Source organism: Bos taurus, chromosome 2 (genome assembly GCF_002263795.3).
Source record: "Bos taurus isolate L1 Dominette 01449 registration number 42190680 breed Hereford chromosome 2, ARS-UCD2.0, whole genome shotgun sequence".
In the NCBI taxonomy this organism is placed as follows: domain Eukaryota; kingdom Metazoa; phylum Chordata; class Mammalia; order Artiodactyla; family Bovidae; genus Bos; species Bos taurus.
This window is the reverse complement of record NC_037329.1, coordinates 48,578,856-48,604,645: the sequence shown is the minus strand read 5'-3', so window position 1 is coordinate 48,604,645 and position 25,790 is coordinate 48,578,856. Positions and strand designations below refer to the sequence as shown.

The following is a 25,790-nucleotide window of genomic DNA, read 5'->3' as shown; positions in this document are numbered from 1 at the left end:
TGCTGCTGCTGTTGCTAAGTCACTTCAGTCATGTCCAACTCTGTGCGACCCCATAGATGGCAGCCCATCAGGCTCCCCGTCCCTGGGATTCTCCAGACCAAGAATACTGAAGTAGGTTGCCATTTCTTTCTCCAATGCATGAAAGTGAAAAGTGAAAGTGAAGTCGCTCAGTCATGCCCGACTCTTAGCGACCTCATGGACTGCAGCCTACCAGGCTCCTCCATCCATGAGATTTTCCAGGCAAGAGTACTGGAGTGGGTTGCCATTGCCTTCCCCTTAGTATCTGTAAGCCTTGCTAAACAAGGAGTCAGGAGTGGAGGAAGGTATTTAGTGTTTGTATCTTGTTCACTATAGAGATAAGACAGAAATAAGTGAAGGGAATGTAGGAATGAGAAAACAGAATTTAAGACAGGAGAGTTTTTGTACAGCAAATATTACTCACTTTGAAATGAAAAAAATTGGTCACATTTTTAAAATCCTACCTTTATACTGAAGTACTTTACTTCCATGGTTTTGATAGCCCAAGTTTTATCCAATAACCCAAAATAAGTTTATAACACAGTGAACTACAATCTTAGCATCACTGGTTCAATCTGTAGGCAGCATATCCAACAAATGGAAGAGATAGCCCCAGGAGGCTATGTTGAAAAGAAGTTCCCTGGTAGGTGTGCCATTTGGAAAAATCAGGACAATGAAAGAGCCTTTTTTTTCTGGGAACTCAACCTGTTACCAGCTGATAGCCATCTGAAGAGGCACTTTTCTATAAATCACTATAATTTAAAAACCAAATGCTCTGAAACTCCTTTTGCCAGATCAAATCAAACTGACTCTCAGTTGGTAGAAGGCCCAGATGTGAGTTTCGTAACACACATCAATTACTATCTAATCCATCACTTGCAATGGCTGAATGTGCTCAGCACCATTCCCAAAACTAGTGTCATGGAAACGACAGCATCTAGGTAGAAGTGGAATTTAAAAAATCTCTAGTCACTGTCTGCAAAGCATTAGTGGAGCATGTGTTAGCACATGTTCAGTTTGGCCTTTTAATCTCAAACAATATCATCTCTTACGCTATTTAAAGCCCAAGTTGAAGGCAGTAAGAAATGTTGTTATATAAAGAAAATATTGATTTCTATAACAGTAATTTCATAATGCTCTGTGGATACTTTCTCTGGTAATAACCAAAATTTTCTAGACAGTGATATGGTCACTAACGTGACTGTCAAAGTCAGTGATACACACATGGGTTCCCTTCCACTTAAGAAATGCAGATTTGTTTGTATCTTTCACATTGCCATGGGGTACTTTCAACAAAAAACAATATTTCAAGTCTTTACAAAGTGAAAAAGCTGACATAAACATGAAATAGTAAATAGGCCATTTGAATAACCAAACTATCTTCACAGCTGATCTCTAGTCCCACACAGCCTGGTGGGGTTGTGTCAGCTACCACTTCCTTTTCTGCTTGATCTGTCTAATTTAACCAAGGACAATTGCCCTGAGAGCTTGTCACCATCACTAAAATTTATCTAGTGCTTAGGACGTGCCAGTTACTGTTGTATATTTTACACGTATTACTCCATTTCTTACTCATAAAAATCATATGTGGTAAGCAATATTATTGTCCCCATTTTATAAATGAGGAAATGGAGGCCAGAGTGCTTAAAGAACTTGTATAAGGTCATTGAACCAACTGTACTGGATGCTTAACAGAGTACAAGTCCCATTCTTCCTGGTTGTATTTCCTACAGCTCCATATATTTTGACTGACTCCCCCCACTAGTCTCCCTGACTAGCTGCAATGTTATCAAGAAGAGAATCAGACCACCTTCACTGCAAAAAAAAATCATAGACACAGGAAGTATCACTAGCATGATAGTTCCCAGAGACTAGAAGGAGAAAGGAATGGGGAGTTATTATTTAAAGGGTATAGAGTTTCAGTTTTAGAAGATGAAAAGTGCCTTGGAGATGGATAGTGGTGACGGTTGTGCAACACTATGAATGTATTTAACACCGATGAACTGAACACTTAAAAATGGTCAACATGGTAAATTTTATGTTTTGTGCATTTTACCATGATGGAAAAAAAAAAAAAAGAGAAAAATGGATCAAGAAGACAGCCATATGAATAGAGAAGATGCACAGGTACCATTAGGGAGGCTTTCTCTTACCAATCCTTGAAGGAAAGTTATGACCAACTTAGCATATTAAAAAGCAGAGATTACTTTACCAACAAAAGTCTGGATAGTCAACGCTATGGTTTTTCCAGTGGTCATGTACGGATGTGAGAGCTGGACTATAAAGAAAGCTGAGCACCAAATAATTGATCCTTTTGAACTAAGGTGTTGGAGAAGACTCTTGAGAGTCCCTTGGACTCCAAGGAGATCCAACCAGTCCATCCTAAAGAAGATCAATCCTGAGGGTTCATTGGAAGGAACTGATGTTGATGCTGAAACTCCAATACTTTGGCCACCTCATGCAAAGAACTGACTCACTTGAAAAGACCCTGATGCTGGGAAAGATTGAAGGTGGGAGGAGAAGGGGACGACAGAGGATGAGATGGTTGGATGGCATCACCGACTCAATGGACATGAGTTTGAATAAACTCCAGGAGTTGGTGATGGACAGGGAGGCCTGGTGAGCTGCAGTCCATGGGGTAGCAAAGAGTCAGACACGACAGAGCAGCTGAACTGAACTGAATTCCTACCAATCAGTTTAGCTATTTAAAAGAGCATCCACAGAGCTGGCTTTGTACATGCCCAGATGTGTTAGCTTTGGAAATACAAAGCCTACTACCTCCTGGAATACACTGCTTGGGAAGATTGCTCAAGAGACACAACCACATGGAAATCACTTCAACAAGACCATCCATATCCCACCAAGGGTGAGCTCCTCTTGTCGACCCACTCTGAGCATCAGGATCTTAACTGTACCCCTGAGGAATCAGTATAAAGATTTCATGGAAACTACAAAGGATTAACTACAATAGATTTCTTCCTATGGAATAATGACCATAGACAGTGTTCTATACACTTAATCTAAGCAAAAATCATACAGAAGAAAATATAATGTTCATCTGACTTAGAACAACCTAATGTAGTACTCCACCAGTCCTGCTCACTATATTAATATTTTTCCTTCACATCAACTCCACTCATTAGAGAACTGGTGAAGAGGCATGTACCTACATACCAAGAAGCTCTACCTGGGCTCCCTCATCAACCACATCATCCATGCTGGGGAGAAGGACAAATTACGTCCTCCTGCACTGGGCTCCTGTAGAGGAGGCTGGAGATTCCACTCAAATCCTCTCCTCCAAGTGAAGATGACTCCTATACTGCTGAAGAGGAACTGACATTTGAGCCCAGCTATGAGCCCCACCGGGCAGTTGTCAGCCGCAGAGGAAGCCATGGCTGTCACTCAGAGTCGTCAGAAGTGCAGAGCCCAGCTCCCGCAGGGGTTCTCTGGTCTTCTCCATGAATGAGCCTGACTAGGGTAAATCCATCCACCATTCAAAGTCGGGCCTCAACTGGGCTTGCCTGGTCTTGGTCACATAGGCCGGAGGTTCCCCGCCTGCCCAGCACATCTACTGTGGGGCACTTGCGCCTTGCTCCATGTCCTCAGCCGTCATCTGCTGTTGGCCAGCTCCCCACAGGGCCATCCCCTCTACCTCATCTCCCCTCATGACTCCTCTATCCTCTCCAACTCTTTCCACCATTTCCAGCTCTTTGACCAGGACACCTCCAACGTGACGTCTAGCTTCTTCCAGGATTCCTACTTCAGCAGTTTCTCCTTCATGACTGACTTCTTCCAGGAATCCCTGCAGTCACCTGGGAGGGCCTCCAGCGACCCTCTTCCAGCATCTAAAGACATGCCCCACCTGGGTTGGAGGTCACTTCCGGCATGGAGCTGGAGCCACTGCAGGCCTCACAGAGGAGGCCTACCGCATGGGTTCAGAGGGCCGCCAGGTCTCTGAGCTGAGAGCCTGGCTCTTCTCAGGGGTGAGGAGCCGATCATAAGCTCGAGGAGGGCTGGGCAGGACCGGCAGGTGATCAGGGAGAGGCCCCCCATGGTGTGAGCCCCAGCCTGAGGTGCCAGGCTTGGTGGCTCCTCCTGCAGTACCTCAGGTGAGAGGGCCCCACCCAGGAGCACAAGTCCCACTTGCATGAGAAAAACAATGGGGATTTCCTCCTGAAGCTACCGTGGAAATCCATGAGACCAGAGCAGGAGTGGAGGAAATCGCCCCACATGATATTGTAGCCTTGTCGCCAGAGTCAAGAGCGAGAGCCACTCCCAAAGGACCAACAAATTCTTATGGAGTCTCGAGAACCTGGGTCAGGACCTGCAGCACAACATCCTCCCCACCAGCGGCCTGTGTCACAGCAAGTTCGGCTACGTTCAGGGCAGGACTGACCGTCTCTCTCTCCGATTGGCCCGAGCCACTCCTCACGAGGCTTGTGCCTCTCGCTGTTTTTGTGGCTTCAAGAGCGGGAACTCAGAAGATAAAGAAGCGGCAACTCCTACTGCTCCTGAAGGTGCTGGATCTGCCCCTCCGATACTTCCCAGACTCCCACCACTCCAGCTCTCTCTGCTTCAGTGTCTAGAGGGAATATGCCCCCTCCCCGATGACCTTCGGCTGTAGAAAGCACTGTGGATGTGGACAGCCCCCCACCCCCACCCCGGACGTGGGGCTGGACATCTCGTGCCTTCTAGCTGTGGATCCGGTGAGATTCTCAAGCACTTGGACGAGCTGACCTTGAAGCTGAGTGTGGAGGACGTGCCCACAAGCTGCCCGGTGAGTCCCTGACCCGCAGCTCCCGACAAACCTCTGGCTTTTCCTCCCCACCCCTCAACCCTCTGTGAGCTGCCTCACCACGTGCTGGAGGTCCTAGGTCTGGCGCTGGCCTCAGAGCCCCACAGCCTTACGCTCCCGACTCCCCGCTGCCCCAGGCGTCCCCACGGGCTCCGGCTCTCCCCACGGACACAGACCAGACCGGCAGCCTGGAGATCCTGCCAGAGGAGGGGGAAGAAGCTGCAGGCTCCTAACCCTATTGGGCCTACTGAGCCAGTGTGTGGGCTTGGCCCTGGAGGCGAGGCCTGTGGGCCCCTAGTACCCTCTGACCACTCGGCCGGGTTGATCTCGTGACCTCAATCCGGTAGTAAAGTGTAAGCGGTGCCCCGGTCAGTGGCGGAGGTCGTGGAGGTGGGGCCCTCTCACCTGCCTGAGTTTAGGGCTTTTGGAGGAATGAGGGTGCGACCTGCCACTTAGTAGCTCCGCAGGATGCATCCTGGCCAGAACTGAGATGCAAGGGCCCACAGAGCTGCTTACTCCTGGGATCCTGTCTACCAGCTTGTTCTGTGAGAAAGATAACTCGTGTTTAAAAGCCCCCACCAAAAAGAGAGAGAGAGAAGGAAAGAATTTGGAAGACTTCCCCAAGCTGAGGGAAATGTCTCTGCTCTAAATTTCAGTTCAGGTCTCTCTTTACACTATCCATCATACTCTGCGTGCACCACACTATCTTTGTCATGCCTGTGTCATTTCCTCATATCAGTTCCCTTATTTCTAATTCCAGGCAATTTTTAGCCTTTGCTTTTGCCTTAGGTAGGACATGGTTTGAGTATATAGTTTATAGCAATAGTATTTCTAAGAACGCTGGCTTCCTCCAGTGCCTTTTACAGTATTTCAACTCAGGAAAGACTTCATTTTCAACGTTCATGGTCCTATAGTGCTGTGCTTGCCTGTATGCCTGTGCTTCAGATGACTTTTAGTCTTGCCCCCTACATTTGGTCTCCATGAGACAATTGGAGAAATGTTTGTTTTGTGAAAAGTATTTTTCAGATTGAGGTTTAAACAGAGGATGACTTGCCCTCCCTTAGCTCTGTTTGGGTGAAAATATGCTGTCTTCCTCACCCACCCTTATGCCTTATTTTCTTATTAACTGTTCTAAGACAGTTAACAAATAATCTATCTCAGTTCAGAAGAAAGACTATTAATTTCCAAACTGTGCTTTAGGTGTCTGGAACCAGACACAATAAGGGGCAAGCTAAGAAATAATTTGTGATTCAATTGTATGATCCCCCAAAAAGGGAACTGGCTTCAGTCAGGGCTATCAGTAGCTTTTGCTCTATTCTCAGCCCCTCTCCCCCCAGGGCAATTTTTAATGTGCTACAGTAATAAGCTTCTGCATGCTATTATCTGGAAGACTAAAAACCTAAAAAAATTCCATAAAGTTGTTAGTTTTGACCAAGAAGGAAGGAAACTTCTTCTCAGTGTCTCAGAATTGAGTATCATTGTCCCAAACTAGGTTACATGCCCACAGTTGAACCAACCACATGCCAAAAGAACATAATGTGTTAGATCTGGGGTGAAGGAAGGTGTTTCACTTAAGCTGCATCCTTTTAGACTGAAGGAGCTGAGGAGAGAAGGTCCCCAGAGTAAAATCAAGGTGCTATTACTAGAAAAAGATAAAAGGATAGCAGACAAGCTACTAGTTGCCCCATCCAGCACTCAAATTAATTAACTCCCCAAACTCAGCTTATGAGATACTTGACAGGAATTTTTTAAAAGGGAAATCAAGTAACATGATGCAATGTCACAATTTCAACTCTTGACTAATGAGCCAACATCAGATCAGATCAGATCGGTCGCTCAGTCGTGTCCAACTCTTTGCGATCCCATGAATCCCCGCACACCAGGCCTCCCTGTCCATCACCAACTCCCAGAGTTCACTCAGACTCATGTCCATTGAGTTAGTGATGCCATCTAGCCATCTCATCCTCTGTCGTCCCCTTCTCCTCCTGCCCCCAATCCCTCCCAGCATCAGAGTCTTTTCCAATGAGTCAACTCTTCGCATGAGGTGGCCAAAGTACTGGAGTTTCAGCTTTAGCATCATTCCTTCCAAAGAAATCCCAGGGCTGTTCTCCTTTAGAATGGACTGGTTGGATCTCCTTGCAGTCCAAGGAACTCTCAAGAGTCTTCTCCAACACCACAGTTCAAAAGCATCAATTCTTCGACGCTCAGCCTTCTTCACAGTCCAACTCTCACATCCATACATGACCACTGGAAAAACCATAGCCTTGACTAGACGAACCTTTGTTGGCAAAGTAATGTCTCTGCTTTTGAATATGCTGTCTAGGTTGGTCATAACTTTCCTTCCAAGGAGTAAGCGTCTTTTAATTTCATGGTTGCAGTCACCATCTGTAGTGATTTTGGAGCCCAGAAAAATAAAGTCTGACACTGTTTCCACTGTTTCCCCATCTATTTCCCATGAAGTGATGGGACCGGATGCCATGATCTTCATTTTCTGAATGTTGAGCTTTAAGCCAACTTTTTCACTTCCACTTTCACCTTCATCAAACATAATCAGCAAACATAGACATACATAAATATATTAGGACAATGACTTTTCCATTTTTATAATAAGAAAATATGTGGGTCACTCAAATGGAAGTTAAAAGCTGAATCTATTCAGAAGCAATTGTTAACTCCATTCTAAAGCCACAAGCATCCAAGCACATGATAATACACTCCGATGTCAAAGAGGTCCTATTCCTCTTCACTTCAGTTTGCATCTTATTCTGACATTATACCGTATGGCATGGGCCAAGTGCTCTTGTATGCAGAGTGAGTTCAAAGTAAATGAGCTAAAAATGTTTTACATACATAATGGCTCTTGTTTCAACTTAGCTGTGACTACTAGATTGCTGCAAACACCAAAATAATAGTGCTGCTAATGAGGAGATTTGTTCATAACTTACTACACTGTCAAATGTTTGACCATAATGGTTATTATTTATTGATATGTTATGTGTATACAAAGCAGTTGCTGAGGCCAAAAGCAGCCTCTGACAGAACCCCAGCCTATTAGATTGTGAATAATCTCCTAAAGATAACTGTTTAAAAAATCTGCCCAAAGTCTCTGTTATTTGAAACATCTTAATTGAAAAGACAGAGGCCTAGATTTAAAGTTAGAATACCAGAGTTGATCTCTGAAGAGGCTGGAGTGACAACTCCCAAGTCTGGTGAAGGTGCAGACAAGCAGGGACTTCCAGACATCATCAGTGGGAAAGTGCTCGACCCAGTCTTTTGGAGAGGAATCTGAGAGAGATATATATATTATATATATATATAATATATATTAAATATATATTTAACAATATATTAAAATTTTAAAAGCCTGTATCCTTTGACTCAGAAATTTTACTTCTAGGAATCAACCTTGTAAAAATTAAGGTACCAGTACATGAGGCCACGCATACAAGGATGTTTATTGCAGTTGTACTTATGATAGCAAAAAAATTGGAACAGCATACACATCCACAAGAATGGAATGGTTGAATAGACAGATGTATCCATTTGGTCTTCTAAAAGAACAAGTCAGATTTACATCTTAGTTTGGAGACATGGATATTACATACTATTAGGTGAGAAAAGCAAGTTTCAGGAGAATCAGACAGATAAACAATGATAGATGAGATAGATAGATGTATTCATTCATTTATATAAATATATAGGTGTACATACATATAGTATGATCACATTTTTGTATAAAAGAATAATAGGGTTTAGATTCAGGCTCTAAAATATGAGTGATCTTTGAATCTCACTTCTTCATCTGCAAAATAAAGACAATTTCTTGTGAAATTCAAATGACATGATGTGGAAATGATTTTTGAACTGTTAATAGTAATCAAATACCATATAATAATATTATCATAATATAGTCTTATGTGAATCTGAAGTTCAGGTCCACAAAGTCCTCCAAAAGTAGTACCAACTTATAGAACTGTATTTGGCTATATCCATACCAATATCAACCACCTCTTCTGGTCTCCAGTTGTGTGTAACTAGATTCACAAGAGAGAAAACAAATGGTGAGCTATATTAAAACTCCTGCAGATTACCCCATGCAGTGCCGGGAGAATACTGCGCAAGTTCTCAGAGGGAGCCACACAATCCATTCAGTACTTTCAGCCCCGATAAGATCACGTTTATTTAGATGGTTAGTTGAATAGAGGACCACAGAAGATAATAGCCTTGCAGAAATATGGTTTTGTATAAGAAGTGTTTTCAGTTTTTAGAATTAGTGTATTCTCTCCTCAAATATGCTTTATCAGTAGTTTTAAGCATATAATAGGTACAATTTTATATCCTGTCTCTTGGGCCATGTGACTCAACACCTCCCTATTTGTATAATCTTGGGGAATTACTTAGCCTCTCTCTAACTTGGTTCCTTCATTTGCAAAATGGGGATGATAATTCTACTACCACTTGAGATTGTTTTAATAACTAAATGAGTTAAAACTTCTAAAGGACTTAAAGTGAGATATTACCTACATAGGTACAAAATAAATGTTAGTTATTATTACCCTTGTATGTATGTTGTGCTCAGTCATGTCAGACTCTGTGAGCCCATGGACTGCAGCCTGCCAGGCTTCTCTATCTATGGTATTTTCCAGGCAAAAATACTGGAGTGGGTTGCCATTTCCTACTCCAGGGTATCTTCCCAACCCAGGGATTGAACTCAGACATCTTTTGCATCTCCTGCACTGGCAGGCTAATTCTTTACCATTTCCATTAATCATAAATTTAAATGCTTTTCATATATTCATTATCAGTCTTCATAACTATCATTTTATTGAAGTTTAATAGTACATAAATAGCATGCTTTACAGAACGGGTGTATTGTAACTTAGTTGAACATTACTCTGTTTGCTTCTTATTTTTCAAAATGTTTTCTGTTTTATAATTGTAAATGCTAGGTTAATATCTTTGTACATTAACTTTTGCCATATTATTTCCATTAGATAGACCCACCCTGAAAGAGATGAGAGGAAGAAATAATATAGAAATCTTTGAGCATTTTGATGTATCTTGAAAGAGAGATTATGAATATATCTTTACTTAGCCCTTTCTGAATTCCTTTCAGAAATTGACATGATGTTCTTCATCCAGCCATTCAATACCTGATTTTTTTTTTATCAAGTTTCATTTAAGAAAGATCATTATAAGAAATGACCCTATTAAAATTCATCTATACAAGTATTTGAGTTTCAGATCTTTAAAACATAGATCTCTAAGTGTAATCACAGCATGTTAGAATTTTGCTGCTAATAAGGCAAATTTGAACTCAAAAAAAAAAAAGGAAAGCCCACTTACTCAGTGACATTTTTAGTACATAAAATTCCCCTTCTGAATCATGCACTCACAAACCATGCACCCCTAAACATTTAGCTCCTTCTGACTCATTCTGAAACAATCTGACAACTTCTCCATTGAAATTCAAAATGTCCCAATACTGTAACATCCTCTTTTCCTCTAATTAATTAGTTCCCTTTCCCACTGGCAAAATGCAGGAGTGACAATCTCTGTATTTACAGATTTGGAATGAAGCACATATCTGGAATCTTCCACTGCCCTCTAGTCTAAGCATTCCCATCTTCCAAGCCTGCCTGTCTCTATCCTAATACTGGCTTCTCATTGTCTCCTTCCCTGCCACTCCACCAGCACTGTCAAAAGGTGACATCTTATCCTTCAAAATCGTGATGTTCCCAACCCCCAATTCCGTCTGTAAACACTATAGTTTCTGTGCCCTCTCTGCACACTTTGCTTAAGGAGACACACTGTCCTCACTAATTTATGTGGATTGATCCAGACTTGCAAGGCATGGTTAGCTCTCTCATGACAATCTGTTTACTTTCCTCTTCTACCAGTACACTCTGAGTCTTCTGTCTTTATAGGGGGTCACTCCACATGGAAGGCTCCCATCATGCAAGAGAAAAAATTGAATCCATCATGTTTGCTCTCTATAGCCCCTTTCCCTTACTGCTGTTAAGAGTACCCCAAAAATAAACATGAAACTCATTCCTCAGGTATTTGTCATTTTCTGTTGCTACAAATCACACTGGGCTACTAGTCTGGTAAGCTTTTGGGTTCCTTTACCACCAATTGTTGAATTAATTAATTTTCCAGTCAGCTTGCTCTTTGTTCTGTGTAGCACATAAGTGGCACTCAGGGATGGCAAGTTTATACTAAGAAAGTAAGACAAGTACTAATTTAAATCACTATGCTGCTGCTACTGCTGCTGCTAAGTCGCTTCAGTTGTGTCCGACTCTGTGCGACCCCATAGACGGCAGCCCACCAGGCTCCCCCATCCCTGGGATTCTCCAGGCAAGAACACTGGAGTGGGATGCCATTTCCTTCTCCAATGCATGAAAGTGAAAAGTGAAAGTGAAGTCGCTCAGTCGTGTCTGACTCTTAGCGACCCCATGGACTGCAGCCTACCAGGCTCCTCCATCCATGGGATTTTCCAGGCAAGAGACCTGGAATGGGTTGCCATTGCCTTCTCCGAAATCACTATGAGAATGAGCCTCCCATGTGGGACCAGTGAATGACTTCAGAGACCTGAAAATTTCACCTAAGTGGCCTTGCATGAACCCAGACTAAATTTGAAGTTAAAGTCATCCTTTGAAACTCCACTGGAAATTCTAACAGTGTGGCTGGGGAGATGCTACTGGTTGGCAAAATGGCAAGTCATTTATTCTCTCTGCTCTTGTTTCCTCACATATGAAATAAGGAATACTGATTCACTTCACAGGAAGGCTGGATGCACTTAATTAACAACACACATCAAAAACTGAAGAACACCTCTGCTCAGCCCCTAAACTTGGTAAATCTTGTAAATCTAATCTTGGTAAATGCCAGTAGCATTCATTGTTTAGTTGATCTTACCTAGATCTTTCCTTAAGTTGTGGGTCTGCCTGGCCCATAAATAATTTTTGTCTACATTTGTAGAAACTTACAGGCACACATGTGGGTTTTGGTTTCCTATTTTAATGTTTTCATTGCTGCAATTGTTGAGGTCTTATGTTTTCTTCATCAGATGCTCACTGAGCTCCCCATTTACTACAGAAAACACTAGGCAGACATGCCAAAAAATTGCATGTCCAACTAGCATATATCCAGCCAAATGAGCCCACATCAAAGTCAGTTTTCCTTTCCTTACTCCAAAGTACCTTCTGTGACTAGACAAAAGATGATAGAAACTTCATCCTAGAACATCAAACCCTGCCAGGCACATTTCCATCTGTCCTGTTGAAGATTGCCAAAAGCATTTTTTTAGGGTCCCCCCACCTTAAAGTTAGTCAATCAAAAATTCTCTCAGGCAGAAGTTATTTGAGGACTACAAAATGTGTTCATTCCTACCCTGACTGACCTCTTGGACTATGGAGGACATACCTGACCAAAATAGGAGGCAGAAAATCAACCGATGCACAGGAGTGGTACCTTCAGAATCTGTTTACTTCCTTCTTTTAGCCGCACACACACACACACACACACAAAAAACACCCAAAGACATTCAGTCTAAGTGATGAAGAATCATGTCTGTAAGGAGCGATAGGAAGCTTCACAGCTAGAGACTGGAGTCAAGAAGGTTAGAAGAGAAATTACATTAATGCCAAGGAGAGAAGGTGGAGGCCAAGGACTTGGGATTGAATGGGTCAGTGGCTTACTGTCCAGGACAAAAAGTGGACTGCCCATTTGACCCTGGGACAAGGGAAAGTCTTACTGATAAACAGGGGCAGAGATATAAAACATCATGTTGAATGTGTTTATTCTCTTCTGTAGAGAAGGCCAAATCGTTAAAGAGGAAAGTTTTCTTAATACTTCTCCTTGAACTGACACTGTGTCAGTTCGCTAATTTGTGCCAAATTAATAATCATCTCTCATCAGTCAACTCTCACTGATTCTCAGGACCACCAAATATCCCCACAACCAATTCCCACTCTGGTTTAGGCTTTATTGCTTCAGGCTGTTCTGTGAGTCTTTATTCATATTTTTCTTAAATAGCCATAGCCGGATTATGCCTAAACATTGTAGTTTCTAGATGCACAAAGATGTCAGTGACTCTTTATTAAGAAACCATAGAATTGTGATCACCATGTTATATACTATAAGAAATTTTTTTTAGTAATGTTCTTCCTTCCACTAATAAAATTTTATTTTTCATTGAAAAGTGTGTACTCCCACAAATACAATGGCACTGAACAAATGCATTAACAAAGTGATTCATCGTCAAATGGAAGTCGAGATAATACTGAAAAAGCAGAATTCAGAGTTCTTAAATGAGCACCCTCAAACCACAACCACAGGAAATGAGGTCAGACCTAACTGGGGAAAGTGACCACCCTAGCTGCCTTCCTTTTTACTTCCCACTCATTCTTTAACCCTCTGGCATCTGTCTTCCCTCCACTAGGTGCTGGCTATATGGAAGTTGGTGGTTCCCAAATTTAGTGTGCATCAGGATTACCTGGAGAGCTTGTTAGAACACAGATTGCTGGGCTCTATCCCTAGTGTGTCTGATTTAGTAGATCTGGAATGGGGCCCAATAATTTGCATTTCCAACCAATTCCCAGGTGCTGCTGCTCTGGGAACCTCATTTTGAGAACCACTGATCTGTGTAAACTGCCGAGTGACCTTGACAAATCTATTTTCTGAAAATGAGAATACCTACCTTTTCCTACCTCAGAGAATTACTAAAAAGACCTAAAACTTGTAAATGAAATGGATCTCTGTGAAGGAACTTTATAAACTAAGCAGATATAGTACTATTAGTGATCTCAGGATGGGCCTAGTTGCTCTCTGTTGCATTTGATCACAAGAGATACTTTCTTCCTGAAACTCTATTCTCTATCCCGCTGTTCTTTTATGCCTCCTTCACTCATTCCTCTTTCTCCTTTATGTCCTGCTCTTCTCTCTCCATACTTTCTCTCTGAAAATTCATCTAGTCTCATTGGCTCAAAAATCACTTATAAGAAAATCACCCCCAAAGGCCAAGTTCTATATCTCTAACTTAACCTGTTCTGTTCATAATTTCTCTAAGCTTAAAAATATATAATCATATTTTACCCTCTCCCATGCCTACCTCTTCCTCCCAGATACCAACAGGCTGAAATGCTTCCTCATACAGCCTTTCATGGCATCCGGCCCATTGTCTCCCTTTATCTGCAACCCCAGTGCTGCTGTATTTGTTGTCCTCTGTCCCACAGCCCTCCCATCTGGCCTCTCTACTTTCACAGCCTCCCTGCTCCCACCCTCCTAAATGCTCCCTCTTGTGAAGCTGTTTTCATCAAGCCCCCTCCTCTCAAATCCACTTTGGCCTAAATAACAAAGTCCCAAAGCTAACTCAAATCTTTGTTGTTTTTTAGTTGCTAGGTTGTGTCTGACTCTTTTGTGACCCTATGGACTGTAGCCCACCAGGCTCCTCTGTCCATGACTTTTCAAGCATGAATACTAGAGTGGGTTGCCATTTCCTTCTCCAGGGGATCTTCCCAAACCAGGGATCGAACTCGTGGTTCCTGCCCCGTCTCCTTCATTGTAGGTAGATTCTTTACCACTGAGCCACTGGGGAAGACCAGCTCAAATATTAGCTGCTTTGAAATCTGCCCTCACTTTTGAGCAGAGGCTGGATGAGTGTCTACCAAAGGCAGTGGTAGAACAGATTCCTGTACTGAGTAATCTTCCCTTCCCACTCTCCAGTTAGGTATTTTCAGTCTTTAGACCTACTATTTCTCTAATAAAGCCATGGCTACAATCAGTCTATCCTACTAGTTTTTATACCAAAATACCATCTCAGGTACTACAAATGGGCATTAGTCAATGATGTTGCCATATCTTTCTGCCCACACAAAATTCGTCAACATCAATGTCAATGCCTTCTTTTCTACCATGCTTGTTAACTCTATACACTCTAAAGCACGTTGTGTTTAAAGTCTTCCTGTTTTTCCTCCACCTCTCCTTCTTCTTTCTCCTCCTCCCTCCTTCCCTCTCTCTCTCTTTCCTTCTCTCTACTGAGTCTTCCCCATCACTACACAGCATGCTTTAGAGTCTCTTATCCTTTAAAAAGCAGTTCTGTTGACCCACATGCACCATCATGCATTGACCATCTGTCAATCAGACCATTTCTTTGCTTGCTTTTACAACTTTTCTACACACAACTTCTTTTTACTACACATTCATTCCTTCTTCAACCCTTTGCAATCTAGTTTCCAGCTCCACTTAATTTGCTCTTTTCAGTTCACTGAGAACCACCTCTGTGCCACAGTCAATGAAAATGTCTGTCTTCTCTTATCCACCTCTCAGCAGCAACTAACATGTCTAATCATTCCTCCCATCTTAACACTCTTCTCTTGACTTCCAGCTCTCCTGCTCTTCTTCTACCTCATTGATCTTTGTATTCTCTGTCTTCTTTCTTGACTCTTCTGCTCAGCCTCTAAGTTTTGGAGTGCTCATGGGGCTCAGACCTGGACTCTCCTCTTAATATCTACACACATTTCCTAGATGACCTCATCTACTCACTGGCTTTAAATACTATCTATTTGCTGGTGACTCCTTATTTTTCTCCAGGCAAGCTACAGTCCATGGTGCCAAAAAGAGTCGGACATGACTGAATGACTGAGCACGCACACATTTAACACTTCCAGAAAGAAGTGGCACGTAGCAATTTTGCTTGCTTTGACCAAAACAAGTTATATAGCCAAGCCTAAACTCCTTTATTTTTTAAATTGAAGTATAGTTGATTTACAGTGTTTATTAATTCCTACCATATAGCAAAGTGATTCAGTTATATACATATACCTTCTTTTTTTATGTTTTCCACTATGGTTTTTCATAGGATATTGAATAGTTCCCAGCAGGATCTTATTGTTTATCCTTTCTATATATAATAGCTTATATCTGCTAACCCCAACCTCCTCCTGTATCCCTCCCTGAACCCTCTTCCCCCTTGGCAACCACAAATCTGTTCTCTATGTCTGTGAGTCTGTTTCTGTTTTTGTAGATACATTCATTTGTGTCATATTTTAGATTTCACATCTAAATGATATCATATGGTATTTGTCTTTCTCTTTCTGACTTATTTCCCTTGAGTAAGTATGATAATATCTTTAGTTTCATCCTTGTTGCTGCAAATGGCATTATTTCCTTCTTTTTTCTGGCTGAGTAATATTCCGTTCTATATATGTACCATGTCTTCTTTATCCATTCATCTGCAATGGATGTTTAGGTTACTTTCATGTCTTTAGCCAAGCCTAACTTCAGAAAGCGTGGGGAAGTATAATCATCCATGTGCCCAGAAGGAGAAAAGATGGAAATATTTGCTTATCAGCAATTACAATTCCATACCTATTTTTTCTGGGGGGCTTTCTTGGTGGTTCAGTGGTAAAGAATCCACCTGCCAGTGCAGGGGATGCAAGTTTGATCCCTGGGTTGGGAAGATCCCCTGGAAAAGGAAACAGCAACCCATTCCAGTATTCTTGCCTGAAAAATCCCACGGACAGAGGAGCCTGGCAGGCTACAGTCTACAGTGCCAGAGTTGGACACAACTTAGTGACTAAACAACAACCATAACATCTTCTACTAGGAGAATCTTCACCCAGAAGAAAGACAACAAAAGTATTTGATCATTGCCCTTTTGACTTTCATATCTACCCTCTACTTAAAGCTTTCTGTCCCCAGCACAGGTTAACATAACCTCTCTGAATCTCTGTAGCACATATTCCTGTAATACTCACTTGATGTAACTGTTCAGTCATCTGTCTCCCCATCTGCACTATAAATAAGGAGGACAAGGATCTGTGTCTCTTTTCCTCTGAACCTAGTATCCTGAGAACCTGGCTCCATGCCTTTCACAGAGTAGATTCTACAAACAAATATTTATTGGAAGAAGTCTTGTAGCTTTTCATGTGTATGTGTTTTTATCTGCACAATTAGACTAAATATTCCTCTGCATATAAATTGAATAATTTATGTTTCATACATCTTACAGCTGATTCATCATGGAAATGTCCCTATATTGGCAGACACAGTAAATACTTGTTGAACTAAGCTATTTGATAGTATTGAGGCCTCATCAAGGTGCAGTGTGCAAAATATCCCTATTAAAAAGGAACTGGCATGTGTTTATTAGCCATCTGTATGTCTTATTTAGAGAAATATCTGTTTAGGTCTTCTGCCCACTTTTGTATTAGGTTATTTGTTTTTCTGATATTGGCTGCATGAGCTGCTTGTATATTTTGGAAATTAATCCTTTGTCAGTTGTTTCACTCGCTATTATTTTCTCCCGTTTTGAGCATTGTCTTTTTACCTTGCTTATGGTTTCCTTCATGGTGCAAAATCTTTTAAGTTTAAACACATGAAAAGATCTTCAACATCACTCATTATTAGAGAAATGCAAATCAAAAGTGCAATGAGATATCTTACACAGGTCAGGATGGCCATCATCAAAAGTCAACACACAGTAAATGCTGAAGAGGGTGTGGAGAAAATGGAACCCTCTTCCGATGTTGGTGGGAATGTAAATTGATACAGCCACTATGGAGGACAGTATGGAGATCCCTTACAAAACTAGGAATAAAATTACCATATGACCCAGCAATCTCACTACTAGGCATATACCCTGAGAAAACCACAATTGAAAAAGACACACGTACCCCAGTGTTGCATTGCAGTGCTGTTTACAGTAACTAGGACATGGAAGCAACCCAGATGTCCATTGACAGATGAATGGATAAAGAAGTTATGGTACGTATACATAATGGAATATTAGTCAGCTATAAAAAAGGAATGCATTTGAGTCCATTCTAATGAGGTGGATAAACCTAGAGCCTATTATACAGAGTGAGGTAAGTCAGAAAGAGAAAGACAAATATTGTATTTTAACACATAAATAATGGAATCTAGAAAGATGGAACTGATGGTCCTATTTATAGGACAACAAAGGAGACACAGACGTAAAGAACAGACTCTGGGACTCAGTGGGGAAAGGAGAGGGTGCGATGGTTTGAGAGAGTAGCATTGAAACATATACATGACCATATGTAAAACAGACAGCCAGTGGGAATTTGCTCTGTGATGCAGGGAGTCCAAAGCCAGTGCTCTGTGACAACCTAGAGGAGTGGGGGCGGGGGGGGGGTGGGAGGGGGAGGGAATGGGGAGGACGTTCAAGAGGGAGGGGACATGTGAGTACCTGTGATTTATTCATGTTGATATATGGCAGAAGCCATCACATTACTGTAGATAAAATAATTATCTCCCAATTAAAAATAAAATACAATTTTTTCTTAAAGAGGTACTTTCAAGTCTCCCTGGGCTTCCCTGGTGGCTCAAAGGTTAAAGTGTCTGCCTGGAATGCAGGAGACCCGAGTTTGATCCCTGGGTCAGGAAGATCCCCTGGAGAAGGAAATGGCAACCCACTCCAGTACTCTTGCCTGGAGAATCCCATGGAGGGAGGAGCCTGGTAGGCTACAGTCCATGGGGTCGCAAAGAGTCGGACACGACTGAGCAACTTCACTTTTCACTTTCAAGTCTCCAGCACCACCATCTTTTGAACACAAACTCAACACAAGACACACGTTGCTATCCCTGGCTTCCAGCAAAAGTTCCTCAGCAGTTTTCTCTGGTAGAAAAAAACCAACAGATGATTGCCTGGATCTTCTTGGTTCTGTTGGTGGTCAATTTGTCTGGAAGTGAAACTCCACTTTCCACAGAATTTCATCAGAGCAGTAACCATGGGACTCAAATTTTGGCCATTGATAGTGTCTCAGCTCAGCTGTGTATCCTAATGTGAAAATGAAACTTGTGTTCCACCCCCTTATGTTCCCTTTCTTGCAATTGCCAATTCCTAAAATAATGCTGCGATTAAAATCTGTTCCTTCTTGAGCAGGGTCGTAACGTGTGATGACAGATCTGTCTCTTAGACCCTAACTATCTGACAGAGAATGGCAGTCTTGTTGAGATTTTTCTATCAAAAAACATCCTTTGGGTACCAGGTGGTTGCTGTTTCTGCTGACAAGTTCAGAGGACACATATTTGGACATCCTCCCTGCTGCGATGCTATTGGAGTCACAGTCTTCTTCCTTAGAAAAATGTCATTTCAATTGACTGAGTATTCTCAATCTTCTAGGTCTCACAAGCCAGTGTGACACAGCTGAAAGAGTTAGAGACGTCTTCTTCAGTTCCATAGCATATCTTGGGCCAAACCTGAATTTCTGTTTCCTCATCAGAAAATTAGGATAATAATACCTATCTCAATGGACTAAATAACATAGAATTGGAAGTGTTTCTTTCTCTTCCTGGCACACAGGAGATATTCAATAAATGTTTGTGCTTTTCTAACAGCTAACTGTTAAAGTTGACTGGTATGCTAGGTACCAATTTAAAGTCCCTTCAAATAAAATCACCTAATAATTAATTATAGAATTGTTTTGAGCTAATTAAGAGCCCACAACAGAGCCTGAGACATAATAAACTCTAGATAGGAATAACAACCAATAGCATCTACAGTGGAGCATAATGCTATGCTATAATCTGATTTTTGCCCCTTTTCCACATTTTCATCTAATTTATATAGCTTTTCTAAAATGTATCATGCTCTCTCCCATTGATTTGGGAATGTATGTTAGTACAACTTTTTTCTATAGAGTGCAATTTAGCAGTACCCGTCAAAATTTTAAATATACAAATTCTTTGACCCAGCCATGCTACTTTAGGTATTTATCCTATAGATATGCTTGTGAAGGTAAAAGTGAAAGTCGCTCAGTTGTGTCCGACTTTTGGTAACCCCATGGACTATAACAGTCCATGGAATTCTCCAGGCCAGAATACTGGAGTGGGTAGCCTTTCCCTCCTCCAGGGGAGCTTCCCAACCCAGGGATCAAACCCAAGTCTCCCTCATTGCAGGCAGATTCTTTACCAGCTGAGCCATAAGGGAAACCCATAGATAAGCTAACACATGTGCTATATGATATAGGTAGAAAAACATTCATAGTAACATTGTTTGTAATATGAAAAGCTGGAAATATAGCCTAATGTTCATTAGTAGGAGAGTAGACAAATGAAATGCATAAAAAGAAATCCTTTGAGTGAAGCAGCTAATAATACTGACATGAAACAACTTCCAAGATACATCATTAAGCAAAAAGAGCAAGTGGCAGAGCAGTGTTTATGATATGTTATAATATTATTTGCATTAAAAATTATAAGCATTGCATGCTTGTGTAAACATAGGCCATCCCTGGAAGGACAGAAGAGACTGGTAATAGCAATTGCCTCTGGGAAGAGGAAATAGGTGGCGCTGGAAAAGAACAGAGAGAGGATTAACCTCTTATAATACCTTTTGAATTTTGTTCTGTGTACATGTAGTTTCTTTTCCAAACATATGTTTCTTAAAACTGTCCTTATTCTATCATAAATAACTGATTAAATCTGGGAAGAGCACGATAGACAAAAGGAATGTCTAAAATGTTTTCTTTATTTCTTTTCTTTTTTTTTTTTTAGCAGAAAACCCAAGGTATTTGTATTCTGTAATTATTTAAAATTTAATATGAAAAAGGAAAATGACTGGAAAGGGAAAATATAGCTAGTTAAACCACTGTCACTTCCATAATACAATGACTATCAATCATCAGACATTTGCTTGAGTACATATTAAGTCCCTGATGCTCTGGAGGATGCAGTAAGAGGGAGAAATGCAAAGGAGATAGCTTTTAATTATGCAAAAGCTCCCCTCAATGAGCTCACAGTCTGGTTGAATAGATGAGACATATAGGTGAAATGATGAACAGCATCCAGCAGTGAAGCTGGCCTGGGTGAGGAGGCTTAGCAAAGGAGGGGTCAGCAGGACCTCTACAGCAGAGATAATGATAACGCTGGGGACAAGTTATGTCTCCTGCTTTATCCATTTCTTTGTATTTGAAATGGAATAACCTGCCTTGGCTCTCCTCTCACGGGGAGGCTGTTAGGATTAATGAGGTAATGTTTGTGCTTATATAGTGCCTTTCTTCTGAGAACTCAGAATGCTTTGTGTAAAGTATTTTTATTAATATTCATAGGGTGGCTTGTATAGTTTTCCACCTTTTGCTTTGGAATTTGCACATCTATACCTAAAAGACTTGAATTCTTCTCTCACTCTTCAACATTACTCTGGTTTTTGCACCAAAATAGTGCAGACTCAAGCTTTCAAGTCTTGGTGCTTTTATATAGCTCAGGGCTAATAGCATCACACAGCTTGCCTGCAGGAGGACCCACCTGTACTTTCTAAAATTTCTACAGACTCCATTGTATACATATGCAAGATAAACCTGAGCTCATGGAAAGATTTTAAACAAGTATGTGACAGGGATGGAAAAATCTATCTATAACTAAGATTGCTCCCTAGGAAGTATGAATCACAACAGCAGGAATTCTTGTGAGGTTGTGCTTGCAAGTTGAGAGATCAAGGCTGAACCCCATCTCCCTCCACTGCCCCCAGAGACCAGACTACTCTGCGTAACAGAGGTGATTTCCGACTGGGGACAGAGGGTGTCAAAAGAGAGAGAAGGCAGAAGCAGAGATAGAAAGAAGTAACATGGAGCTAGGAAGGTCGCAGGAGGCCGTGCACAGCAGGAAATGACTTCTCCATATTCCCCCTCCCAGGTATGAATAAACTTCACCAAAGCTTACGAAATACTAGGAGTGAATGGATTCCTTACGTAAACCTGACTGAATATGTACGCACAGAGATGCGGGTAATGAAGCAGAGACAAGTCCATGAGCCTGAGAAATGACAGAAATCATGAGAGAATCTGGACCTGCAATGACTTGGGACTGACTAGGCTCCAAGTAAACTAGACTAAATCTCTGAGGAAAAAAGGGACTTGGCTGACATGAGGATAAAGATATGTGATGCCCATTGCTGCTTGTTATTTTTGCATATCCCTGGTGGCTCAGGCAGTAAAGACTCTGCCTGCAATGTGGATGAATTTTCTTATTCAAGGTTCATCTTAAGTAATCTTTAACTTCTTTTTTGTTTGTTCGCAGTGCTTTATTTAACTACACTACTTGTTGGTGGGGCTTCCCAGGTGGCTCAATGGTAAAGAATCTACCTGTCAAGCAGGAGACCCGGGTACAATCCCTGGGTTGGGAAGATTCCTTGGAGAAGGGATTGGCAACCCACTTCAGTATTCTTGCCTGGGAAATCCCGTGGACAGAGGAGCCTAGTGGGCTACAGTCCATGGGATCACAAAGAATCATACACAACTAAGCAACTAACACACCAATATTAAAATCAAGCTTTTAGGATAAAATTTAGGTTTAGAAAAGATGGCCCAGTCCAGCTTCTCTCTTGGATCAAGTGGAGAGTGGCAGGCAGAGAGTAAGAAGACTTTCTCCCTGTGTGGCAGCCCAGCCTGGCTACATGTAACCAAACTGTGCCACGGCCCCACACATCTTTCCTCAGACTTGTTTCTCCCCTGTTTGCCTGTTTGAGAATAGCACTTGGCTGAAGCCTTCGACTTGAGAGGTAGTAGGAGGGCTGCCTACTCATATCACGCTACCTGTTTGGCCCTAGGCCAATAGCACAAAACAAAGCTTCTTGCAGCAACTGAGAAGAAACAATTTGCATAACTTAAAGCTGTGTTAGAGTGTTGTGCTTCATGTCTGAGCAGCGTAAGTCTTGAGCTTTAAATAGCCCAACCCTAACGTATATTTAAGAGCAATGTTCTAAAGGTTGTGTTACATAAAGTGGAACACTGAGTGACACCACAGCAAAATGCCAGGTCCCCTTTCTTGCAGATTGACAGAAGCCAGCCTCAGTTAGGCAACTGGGAGGAAAACTTCTCTGCGATATGAAACCCAAAAGAGATCAGTCCTGTTTATAATTGGAGATTCCTAGTCTTTCACTGACCCTGAATATCCTTGCCTTGTCTGCCGCAGCCTTGCCAATGCTCTGAAAGAGCCATCATAGAGTCACTTTTCTGGATTAGACAGTAAGAATCATAATTCCTGGAAGGACACTTAGGAATACCTACATGTGCCACAGGTACAGCTAAAGCCACAGGTCTTAGCTGATGGACAAAAGTCCTAGACAATATCTTTTTCCTTTGGCCTTCTTTCACTAATGTAGAGACCCACATGTGTTTTTTCACTGCTCTCTTTGATAACCTAGTAGCCATTTCACACAGTTATAAAGCATGAAAGATGAAACTGGATACCAGAATCATCTATGGAACTTATATAAAACATAAGTGCCTGGGGTCCACCCCAGACTTACCACGTCAGAATTTGGAAAGTGGTAGATATTTTAACAAGTATGTTTTGAAAATGGTTCCACAGAAATTCTGATGTAAGCTTCTATCTCACAACCACTTGGGACAGGATGAGATGTAGGTAAAGGTCAGGGAAAAAGATATCCTGAAGATCTGGTGACTGAAGAAATATGCCAACTAGAAAAGATGGGTCACAAAGACTGCACCCCACAGCAGATCCCTGATAGGAAAGAAGGTCAGTTACTCAAAGGTAATCACCCTGGAAAGTGACTGAGAATTCCAGACCAGGCTGGGGAAACTCCCCCAAACTACCTGAAACAAATAAGAACTTTACCCAGTGTATACTGCCATATACGTTTACATTTGTTTATGCCTTCAATATAATATTTACTAACCAATAAATGCCAGGTGCAAAGTCAGGTGCTAGAATAGAATATGGAGCAAAACTAGACAAAATTCCTTAGCCCATGGAGCTTCCCTTCTAACAGGGAAGGCAAAGGATTAAAGAAATGATCATGGCTAAATGTAATGAGTGGTATGACGGGAAGTACAGGATGCTAGAGGAATACATAGAGATGGAACTAACCTAGTCTAAGGGTTATCAAGGAAAGCTTCTGGAGCAAATGATTATTAAATGGAGACCTGAAGGATAAGTGAATATTAGCCTGATAAACAGAATCGGGGATGAAAATCCAGATTTATGTGCAAAGCCTCATGTTTTTTTAGCCCATCAGACATTAAAATTACCTGGGAACATTGTTTTAAACTCCCCACTGCATCCCCACAAGTTTAATAATAATCTCTAGGGGTAGGACCTAGATTAGGAAGATCCCCTGAAGGAGGGCATGGTAACTCACTCCAGTATTCTTGCCTGGAGAATCCCCATGGACAGAGGAACCTGGCGGGCTACAGTCCATGGGGTCCCAAAGAGTCAGACACGACTGAGTGACTAAGCACAGCACAGGTGTAGGACCCAGACATCAATAGTTTTTAAAGCTCCCCAGGTTATCCCAATGTGCAAACAAGGAGAACCAGTGGTGTAGAGACAAGACTTTTGATTCAGGATGCTTAAAGAAATTCAGAGCATTTAATTCAGATGAGAAAATTGCAAGACAGATCCAGTAAGAACTGTGTTAGAATTCTCCATAAAAATCAGAACGATAGGACATGCCAGATAGATAGATAGAGAGGTTTATTGTAAGGAATTGGCTCACATGATCATGGAGGCTGAGAATTTATTAGAGATCTTACTATTTGTTGGTGGTTTAGCTACAGCCCAGGTAGAGAAGAAAACTGACATCCTAACTCAAAAACAGGCAGAGAGAAAGTGAATTCTCCCTCACCTTTAATCTTTTCAGAACTCAGATTGGATGAGGCATGCCCACACTGGAGAGGGCAACTGCTTTATTCAGTCTACAATTCAAATATTCATCTCACTCAGAAATACCTTTGCAGACATACCCAGGATGTTTAACCAAATATCTGGGTACACTATAGCCCAGTCAAATTGACACATAAAACTGGCCATCACATCATTCTTAAAGAATTCATGTTTTATCTTGAAGTCGTGGAAATCTTTTAAGCAAGGGAATATGATCTGACTAGTACATTTAATATGGTCACTCTGCTGTGGTTTGAGAAAAGGAAAGAAGCTAATGGTGATGAAATCACTAGGAAGCTGTTGCAATCACCTAGGCAAGAGGGATGGCCACTTGAACTAGGCTGCTGACAGACATGCTGGAGAGGATGGAGAGGTGTGAGTCCATCTAGAGAAAGGTAGAATCAGTTGGATATGATGATTGATCAGGTATGAGAGAGGATGGAGAACAGAGTCAAGAGTGACTTCTGGGTTTTAATTTGAACAACTGGGCAGATTGGAATTCTATTTACCAAAACGAGGAACATAAGAACATTCCTCCACATAGTTGCAAATTTCTGTATAAGAGATGTTCATCATCCTTCAAAGACCACCCTCTTCTAAAGAGACTGTACTTCAGCTAACCCAAGCAGATGAGCATTCTAGCTGAATTTCTCTAAACCCTAAGGAAGTCCCTTCACCTACTTCCAAGGCAACCCTAAACTGAGAAAATCTGGGGGTGAGGACATCATTAAAATGGGCTGGGAAGTCAGATAAATACAGAATACAGGTACTTACCCTGAAGGGAAAATGTACTAAAACTTTAGAAACACAAAATTTGCCTTTTTATTTCTGATCTATGGTTCTACTTAGGGGCAAATGCAACGAATCTTGAACCATAAACAGGCATTAATGTCAATAGGATGCTTTCACCTGGGAGAGTTCTGGGAAATGCAGTCAGCTTGTTTATCAACACATCATGTCTTCTTACCCAGAGGCCTAGTCAGATGACTGCTGAGGCCTCTCATCTCTATTATAATGATGACTTAGACTCTCTACACACCCTCCCTAAACAAGGAGCATGTTCCTCCAGGTATAGAGAGCTGGACCACAGCTATCATTCTTCCACACTAAAGATGGTGTAGGAATTTGTATCAAGAAGGGGCACAGGGCAGTGCACACTGGGGACCCCTGTGCCCTCACCTTGCCACAGAAAACTAAGAAGCACTGGGGTCCCCTTTGCAAAAACTCCTTTCATAAGAGGTTCCCATAAATCCAGTTTTGACAGTGCTTGAAAGATTCAGTGTAGGATTGGTTTGGTAAAGCACTTGAAGCTATGGTTATTAACTGT

The 25,790-nt window shown here is 41.7% G+C and overlaps 1 pseudogene; it reads left to right on the top strand.

Annotated features, from left to right (window-relative positions):
* The first annotated feature begins 3,178 nt into the window (after positions 1 to 3,178).
* Positions 3,179 to 4,642, top strand: LOC112442213 (TBC1 domain family member 17-like; annotated as a pseudogene).
* The last annotated feature ends 21,148 nt before the right edge of the window (positions 4,643 to 25,790 follow it).